Genomic DNA, 8,972 nt, shown 5'->3' on the forward strand with positions numbered 1-8,972 from the left:
ATAGCAGACTTCTGTGCCATATCGAGCTCAAAGACATCCAGACCTGAGCAACACGCACCTCTTCTTTAATTTGATCTTCTCATAAGAGAGACAACACTCAGGATGAGGATGCAAGGGGGGATATCAGCTCTAACATGCCGCCAAACAGATCTATATTCATACTCAGTGATTAGGTTTCTTGAGACCTTCCCTCCTGTTTCTCCCTCTCCACCCCAATCGATGGTCTCTGCCTGTCCCCTCGCCTCCAGCAGCCCTGAAATCTGAGGCTTGGGCAGGAGCTGCAGCATCAGGGCGTTTGTCCGCATGGTCCTGAGGAGACCAGCAGCGCTGGGCACCCTCCCTGTGCCACGACCCCATCCCCTGAGCAGCTCCGTCAGCGCCACATCTCCGTAAGATATTTGTGCACCCCCAAGGGCAGCTTTCAGCCCCTTGAGAATTTCTGAACTGGGGGAGCCAGTTCCAGCAAACCCAGACGTGGTGGGTGGGCGAGACACAGCACAGCTCCCAGTGACACGGCCCCAGCACCAGCCCCGCTCCTGGCACCCCACACTGTGCTCACCCAGCCTGGCCTCCCTGGTGCAAAGGGGGTTTTTAGCAAGGCTAAACCGAGCCAGAACCCCTGGCACACTCTCTTTTGTAGGTTTGCTGCACACGAGCATCCCCAAATCCTGGTTTGGGCTCTGCTGCCAGGGGTGGGCTCACAGATGACACGGCAGCACCTCGGCCCCCGCACGACGCCAGCGACGGGGATCCTGCCAGGCCTGGAGAGCTCTGAGCCAAGGCAGCTCCGCTATCGATCCCCGATCAATGACAGCTCAAGGCCTGGAAATGACAGCGCCTTTCCCTGGTCCTCAGCTCTCAGCCCAGACTGGAGGCCCACGCAGAGGTTTAGCAATAATCCGAGGCAGGAGCCGGGACGGGAAGAGCCTCTTGCAGCAGGTGGGTTGTTTAACAAATTGGACACATAACGAGACAAGCGGCACAGAGGAAGGAGATCTGGTGGGACTGGACCTTTATCTCTGGCACACTGGCCGCCAAATCTTTGTGCAATATTTATCAAGGGTGAGCGGACAGGAGAATTGGCAGTCGATGCATAAGTGAGGAATTAAAGCCACTGCCATCCTTATCTCCCCGGCAGAGAGGCGAGGGGAGGGGTGGGCGGGAGCTGCGAGCCAGCCCAGGGCAATCGACTTTGAAACCATTTGTGGATTTAACGAGTCCAAACTTTATTAGCTCAGCTGATGGGGAGCAGAGCAGAAGCACCAAGAGGGCAAACCAGCATATCCACATCCTCTGGCTGCCAGAGCTGAGCCCTGCCTCCGGGCAGGCATTTCCGCTGGAAAGTCCCTTGTGTCCCTGGTCAGACATTGCACGGCTGGGGGACGTGGCAGAGTTGCCCCAGAGGCTCCAGGTAAGGGGTCTGTGGTCTTTCAAGCCGAATTAAAATGCACTTTTAAACCGAGGAGTTTAGGAGCTGCTGCACTTTCTCTCCTAGTTTTTCTCAGCAGTGAGACAAAGGCAGACGATGCTCTGCCCTCGGGACAGTCACGTTTTGCACAGTCAGAGGCACAGCTCCTGGGGAGAGCAGACACTGCTCGGCACTTCCAGCCACCCCGTGAATCTGCCTCAGGAGACACAGCCAGGAAAAACACAGGGGAAGGGATGGATACGACGCCCAAAACCACAGAGCTCCAAGTCAGTCCATCGAGGGGGTTTGTGCACAAGCCATCCCCAGGGAGGGCAGCTCAGCCCCTGGCTGGGCGCCCCGGCCCCGCTGGCTGCGGATGGCGAGCAAAGGGCTGCTCCATCGTCAGCATCCCCTGGGAATCCCCAGTGATCACATAACGTCTGTAATTAACTCGATTATTGGCTTTTCTTTTGCTGAGACTGCATGTTCAAGATGGGCTCCATCTGCTCCTTGCATGGGCCTGGCTGCCGCGGGAGGGGACAAAGCCCCTCCTTCGTGAGAAATGTGTCATTTCTGCCAACAGGGGACAAGGACAAGGCCATGCTGGGGGGCAGCAGCAGCCCCTGGACGATGGCTGTGGGTCCAGCTGCCCAGCTCCCCCAGCCCTTTCACCACACACCAAACTCTGCCAACCAGCCTCCTCCCCCTGGGCACCCACCAGCCCCAGACCTGGCTCCACCGGGGCTATCAGCTTCCTATGTCATTCAAGGGGATTTGCATCTCTCTATTTAATTTCTCGTCAACGCAAATAAGAGCCCAGGAAGCCAAGTGGGAGATGCTGGACTGCCGGGTATCAGGCGGCTGCTGGGGAGAAGATGCGCTGATCTCTGTGCCTGGAGCATCCAGTGCCATATTCCCTCCCTGCACCACACAATCCCTCCTGCGGAAATGGGACACGAGCACCGAGAAGCAACAACACCAGAGTAATTCCCAGCTACAGCCCTTTCCAGGCAGGCTCCCCCTTTGGCCCTGCTGTGGCTCCCATAAATCCTCCCCAGGTTATTCCAGCCGCTGTCACGGAGCCGTAGCAGCAAATCCGAGCTTAGCTGGGAGCAGCGCACGTGGCGCTCGCGGGTCCCCCAGCACCCATCTGCACCGCCTTTGTCTCCGCAGCCTTTGAGCTGCTCTTCCCCTCCTCTCTGCTGCAAAGAAACGCATTAGTTGCAACATTGCTTTAATTTGTTTGCCAGCTTTCGGAGATGGAGAAGCTCCTGCTCCCATCGGTGCCGTTTGAGGATGCCGGCAGCGTTAACCCTTTGGCTCCCACAGCCCCGAGCTGCTGGAGCAGCTTTTGCACACCCGAGACACACGAGCTGCCTCCTCCAACCCGGCTCCTCAGCCGACCTGGCACTTCCCAGACGGAGGGATCCATTTCCCCTTCCAGCTACCCTCAGCATTTCCGTAATGAGATGAGTTTTGTTGTGACCACAACCAGTGTCAGAGGGAATAAAAGAAAAAGTCATCCAGATGGGCTCTATGGCAGTGACAAGGACACGAGGACAAACAGCCGCCAGCAAAGCCAGGGCAGCGAGGGTGGAGGAATGTTGTGGGATGAGTGGGGCAGCACAGGGGACGGGCTGGATCCGCACCCAGAGAGGGGCTGGGGATTCCTGTTGTCCTGTCGCACGTGGCACATCCCGGGATCTCCCCCGTGTGCACACACTCAGCGCCATGACCTGCTCGTGGCCTGGGGCTGCAGCAAGGTGCCTTTTGGACACATCTCTGGGAGCACCAGCGTGGCCCAACAGGGGCATTTCTGCACAGGTAGCTCCAAACCAGCTTCTGATACGGATATCAGAGCGGGAAGAGAGCGAGGAGCCAGGAGGGATGGGCTTGGGCAGCACGGCAGGACCGCTGGCAACCACACAGGTCCCTGCTTGACCCAGCATCCTGTGGAATGATTTTGTTTAGTCTCTGCCCCCCACTTCCAGGCACAGGTCCCATCCAGCCTGAGCATCTTCAGCCCTTTCAGTCCAGGGCAGCAGCCCCAGGCCTCTGTGTGTCCCAGGAGATGCTTTCTCTGGACACTGGGTGAAACAAGTGGGGAAGGCGGGAGCCAGCCAAGGTGGAATTCGGGCACAGGGGAAGTGTTTCAGGACAGTGGTTGAGCAGGAGCCAGTGCCTTTGCATTGCCTCATGCTAATTGCTCGAGCTAATGAAGCCACACACCCATCTTGGTGATTTTCCACAGGGTTTCCATCCGCCTTTGGTTTTTAAGGTGCGGTCCACAATTCCGGAAAGATGCGGCTGATTGATTGCGAGATTCCGGGATGGAAAAAGAGTAGAAACAACCCTGAAGGGGCTGCAAAAAATGCACTCGGCCCCAAAGTAAATGAGGGGCACCCAGATGTGAGGGTGACGAGCAGCAGGACGAGGAATTCCCAGCTATCCAGCCCCAGGTGTACAGTGTTGGTGCAACACAGAGGCAGCGTTATGGCTCTTCCCAAGGCTGCTGGTGAGGAGGTGTTCCTGCCCTCCCACAGGATACCATCCCCAGGGAGTTTGCTGCCTGGCTCTTGGGGATGGTTCTTGCTGCCAAAACCTCAGGAGAGCCCGAGCCACCTTCCCCATGGCTCTGTGCCTCCAGGTCCCCCGCACCGCAAGGTGCATGGTTGTTAAGCAGTTCAACCTCCTTTTCATCCCGAGAGCAGTTCTGAAGGTTTAAATAGAAAGATATCAAAATAAAAGATAATTGTTGAGAAAGATGAATAGGGGGGAGAAAAAACCCCATCAGCACAGAGGAACTCTTGTCTAATTTCTCACCCACGCAGAGCACAGCGATATTAGTGCCTTCAACTCTGGTTCGTAAAAGCTTTCATCGCTTTATTACCAGCTCCCTGAACAGCTTGTCCTTTTAATAAGCCAAGGCCTCCAGATAGCAGATCTGCCCATGGGAGATCCCATCAGGATGTGGTTAATCCAGGCAGAAACAGCACAAAGCATCATCACACTCACCTGAATAAGGAAGCCCTTGTCTGAGGTAGGAAAAGGTTAAAACCCACTCCAAAATGCAGGGGGAGAGGGGAGGGAGGGAGAGCTGAACCTCCTCGGTGGCGGGTTAACCAGCGCTGCCGGGTGTCCTCGCCTTCCCCGTCAGCCCCGCGCTCCACAGCCGCTGGCATTGGCGATGGAGACCTTTAATTATCCAAACTGCTGCCCCTCACAAAATTAAATGCTGCTGAGGATGACTCAGTGTTTAATGGACTGGCTGCTCCTCACGCCGGGAGAGCCAAGCGGGTGCAAGCAAGAGCACGGCACAACACAGCATAAATCACACGGAGACACCGCTCACGGGGCCCGCTGACCCAGCGGCTCGGAGCAGCCACTGCTGGGTTTAAACAGTGGTGTTTTCACTCAGGATAACCCCGTGGGGACCTCCTGCGAGTAGCAGCTCCGGGCATTGCAGCTCAACCCTCCACCCAGGCTGGCTGTGACCCTTCCCCAGCTACCACTATGTGGACGCTGGGGATGTGCTCGATTTAGAAATCCCACGGATTCACCAAGCTGCCCGTGCTGGGTTCTCTGTTCTCGGCATTTAGATGCCGTGGTTTCCTTTGGAAAGGTCTCAGCAATGGTCAGATGTGGTTTAGAAGGTAAATAAGTGCCAGAGGATGCGACGCAAAGCTTGTCTCTGCCTTTGCTCACCCGCCCGGGACAGCACCACGCTCCGGGCCAGCCCAAGCCAGCATGGCAAGAAGCAGCTCTGTTAATAGCCTCGTTAGTCTCACCAAGATGCTGAGGCTTTGGCTTCCAGCAGATAATTAACGATGTGCTCATGAATTAGGAAACCCTGGACCTCTACCAGGATCTCTGTGGAGGCAACGGAGCTGCTCTTGGTTCAGAGCTGGAGCGAGGCGATGCCTCGAGGAGCAGCACAAAGCAATGGGAATGGTCAACAGGGACTGGCAGAAGCCTTCCTTGTCCCAGTCTTTAATGGCAAGACCAGTTGTTCTCCAGGTACCCAACACCTGGAGCTGGAAAACAGGAAAAATTTCTCCATGGAAAATGTTGCCAAGCCCTGGCATAGGCTGTCGCAGGCAGTGGTGGAGGCACCAGTCCTGGGGGGATTTAAAAGACATGTAGATGTGGTACTTGAGGACATGGCTTTGTCATGGCCTTGGCAGTGCTGGGGCAGCAGCTGAAGGATGATCTTGGAAGTCTTTTCCAACTTGAAGGATTCTGTGTGGATGCAAGAGTCCCTAATGCCGGAGCTGCCCTACCAGCGAGAAAGGCACATGTGAGAAGTCCTAATAAGGCCCCAGGGTGCCTCATTTGAATACAATTTACTGTCACTAATGCTGCTGATGGTTATTTCCCCAAGCTAGGAAGTATTTGGCCCCAAAATGGGCTCCTGGAAGCAATTTCAGACGGCAATCTGTAATGCTGGAGCTGATGGAAGCAATTTGCAACCCATTAGTGGGGATCGGCTGTGAAGATATTTCACACATCACTCAGTCCAGGTTTGAGGGGGGATGGAATTCTTCCCCCCTCTCCTTTGGAATTTTTGTCCTGGATGGGGTGAAGGCCTGAGCACTGCCTCTGCAGCCCCAGCAGCTTTGCCACACGCCAATGGTGGCTTCTGAATTAAATCTCTCAAATATACAAATACAGTCCCGGACTGCAGGGCCAGGCAGCCCCAGCGCCTCACGCTCCAGGAAGGAATACAGCAGTGCCGAGCACCTCCAGCACCCACAGGACTAATTGACCATTATTAATTAATTTGCCTCCTGGACAGCAGCGGGTGCAGATAAAGAAGCAATTTGCAAGCCAGGGCTGCTTCCATGCAGGGAGCAATAGCAGGGCACAACCCCAAAAAAGCATGGAAAAGCATCACTTATCCATCCTCACCCTGGGGATGCTCTTCCAAGAAGCAGGACGGGAGCTGGTTTCCGTAACTGGGATGTGTGTGGTGGAGCAGGGACAAGCACTGCTGGGAAGGTGAGGAAAGAGCCCCAGGCCCTGAGTTATCCCTTGGCCCAAGCTCCCGAGGTGTTCCCAAGACACGTCGGGGCTCCTGCCTGCCTGCCGGAGCCTGCGCTGGGAGACTCAGCTCTGCAGCACCTTCCCTTAATTACTTTTTTCACGCTAATTAGATCTGAGGGCACGCTGAGGGGAGCCCGGGCTACTGAATCCATGCTCTGAGCACCCGTTTATAACAGGAGGACTCCGCCACAGCCACTCACATCCCGCCACTCCTCACTAACCCACCCCTTTAAGGCTTCGTGTCTTGCAGTTATCACCTGGGGCTGTTACCTCCTCACCCATCCCACAGCCCTCGGCTGGGTCCGCTGTCTCTCCTAGCAGGAATTAACACAACCCTCACGTGGCTTCCCCAAAAAATAACACGGAAACGCTCCCAGTCCCCACGCTCCACTCGATTCCAAGGATGCAGCTGCATTCTCCCTGGCCGAGGGCCAGCGGTAAGGAAGTTTCCTCTGGCCGCTCTCCTCCTCCCTGGCTCCTGTAGAAAAGGGTCCTGCGGTGTCTGGGGTCCTGACAGCTCCACGAGACCCCCAGGAAACGTTCTCCATCCAGGGGATGCAGCAGAGCCTCTTCCCTGGGGTTTCTTGTGCACTGGAAGTCAAGGACTCCCAAGAACGTCCACGTGCTCACCTGCTCCAGCCTGAGACCTCCTCCTTCCCTGCCCAGCCCGCGCTGCCGGGGGATTTACCGTCAATAAAACCACTGCACAGAGCGACTTCTCATCTGGAAGAAGAGAAGGAGGGGGGGAACAACCACTTTCTAAATGTCCTTATCCCTTACCCCAGCAACACATCCTTCTCCGGGCTCCCATCAGGAGCGCTAATGGAGGGACAGCTATCAGCAGGCAGCTGTCGGCCCGGCAAGGAGCGATGCCGACTGCAGAACGGAGCGGGAAGGGAAAGGCAGAGCTGGTGCCAACTGGGAATGCTAATGCTGCTCTCCCAGCCTCACAGCCACATCCCCAAGCACAGGCAGGGTTGTCCCTGAGCCCAGCAAGGGGGGCACTGGCTCAGGGGGTGTCCCTGTGCCCCACCTCAGATCGCCTGAGCAGGTCCCGCTGTAAAACCCAGGGCTCCTGCTCGGGCAGGGGAAAGGATGCTCCAGAAAAGGACCAAACCAAGTGTGTCCAAGCCGTGGGATTTGGGGGCAGGGGTATGTGTGCCTCACCCTGCTGGATCCCAAAGTGCCCACGCTCCCATTTGCTGCGGTTCAGGTGGGGACACCGTGCTGGGAAGGCACCTCTGGGCAGGGACACAGCTTGTCGTGACAGCCCTGGGGTCTGGCTGTCCCTTTCCAACATCACACTTGTAAAGGACATTGAAACATCCTTTTCCATTTGACTGCAGCCACCTTACTGGGAGCAGTGGGCGGGCGCCTGCTGCAGCCTCCGCACCCAGAGCCGCTGCCGCGGGGGCTCAGCTCGGGTGACGAGGGCACCCCGCTCTCCGGGGCAGTCACGGGTGCAGCTGGAGGCAGTGGGAGATGTGCTGGCACTGGGGGGAATCTGGGCAGTGCTGTGCAACCCCCCCGCTCTGCCCCGGGGAGGAGCAGAGCACCCGGCAGCCGGTGCCTCCTGCCCCGGGAGCAACCCGGGGACAGCGGCAGAAGGACGATACTGGGAAAGGGGCAGCGTGTCCGGAGCAGGGCAAGGGCCCAGCGCCTCCAGGGGGGTCAGTTCCTGTCGTCGTGACAAGCGTGACAGGGACCAGCCACAGGCAGCGGAGCGGGGCTGCACGGGGTGAGCCCGGGGTGGACACTCGAGGACACGTGTGCCCCAAGGCCGGAAAGGGGCTGGAAGGCCACCGGTGCCCCCCAAAAGGACCAACCCCAGGGTGTCCCAGCAGCAGCCCCGGCGCTGGGGCCACCACGGGTGAAGCCTGAAGGGCGGGGGAGGCCGTGGCCCGGCAGAGACGGGTCAGGGCTGAGTGGGGGGACCGGGGGGCTCCGGCAGAGCGAGGAGCCGGAGCATCCCTGGAAGGCGCTGGGGGGTGGGAGCGGCACACGCACACGCACACACACATTACCCACATGCACACGGCAGCAGCACCAACAGCCCCTGCCAGCGCCTGCAATCGCTGGAGCGCCGCTCCTGCGCCTCTCCCTCCTCCTCCTCCTCCTCCTTCTCCTCCTCGCTGCCCACCGGCCTGCGGCACCCCTCACCCCTCCGCGGCCTCCGGCCCCACCAGCGCTCAGACAATGACTTCATGCGGATTATGCATCTGAAGAAATCACCAGCTCCCAGATAGCCACAGGGGGAGGTATCCATGTGTTTGGCAGGGAAGCAGCCTCCTGCTCGCCTTCCTTCTCCTCCTCTTATCTCCTCGCACACGGCAGCTGCCTCCTCTCCAGCGATGGTCGCCTGCGGTCCCCCCGCGCGGCGCTGAGCGAGGCCCCGGCGCATCCCCGCTCCCACGCTTGCACCAAGGTACCAACGAGGCTATTTTTATTCCCCCCCCTTCTTTTCCGGTTCACCCGCCGCTGCCGGGCTCGGTGCCTCAGCACCCTCGGTGCCCGCACGTCT

Source organism: Corvus brachyrhynchos, unplaced genomic scaffold (genome assembly GCF_000691975.1).
Source record: "Corvus brachyrhynchos isolate BGI_N302 unplaced genomic scaffold, ASM69197v1 scaffold933, whole genome shotgun sequence".
Classification (NCBI taxonomy): Eukaryota; Metazoa; Chordata; class Aves; order Passeriformes; family Corvidae; genus Corvus; species Corvus brachyrhynchos.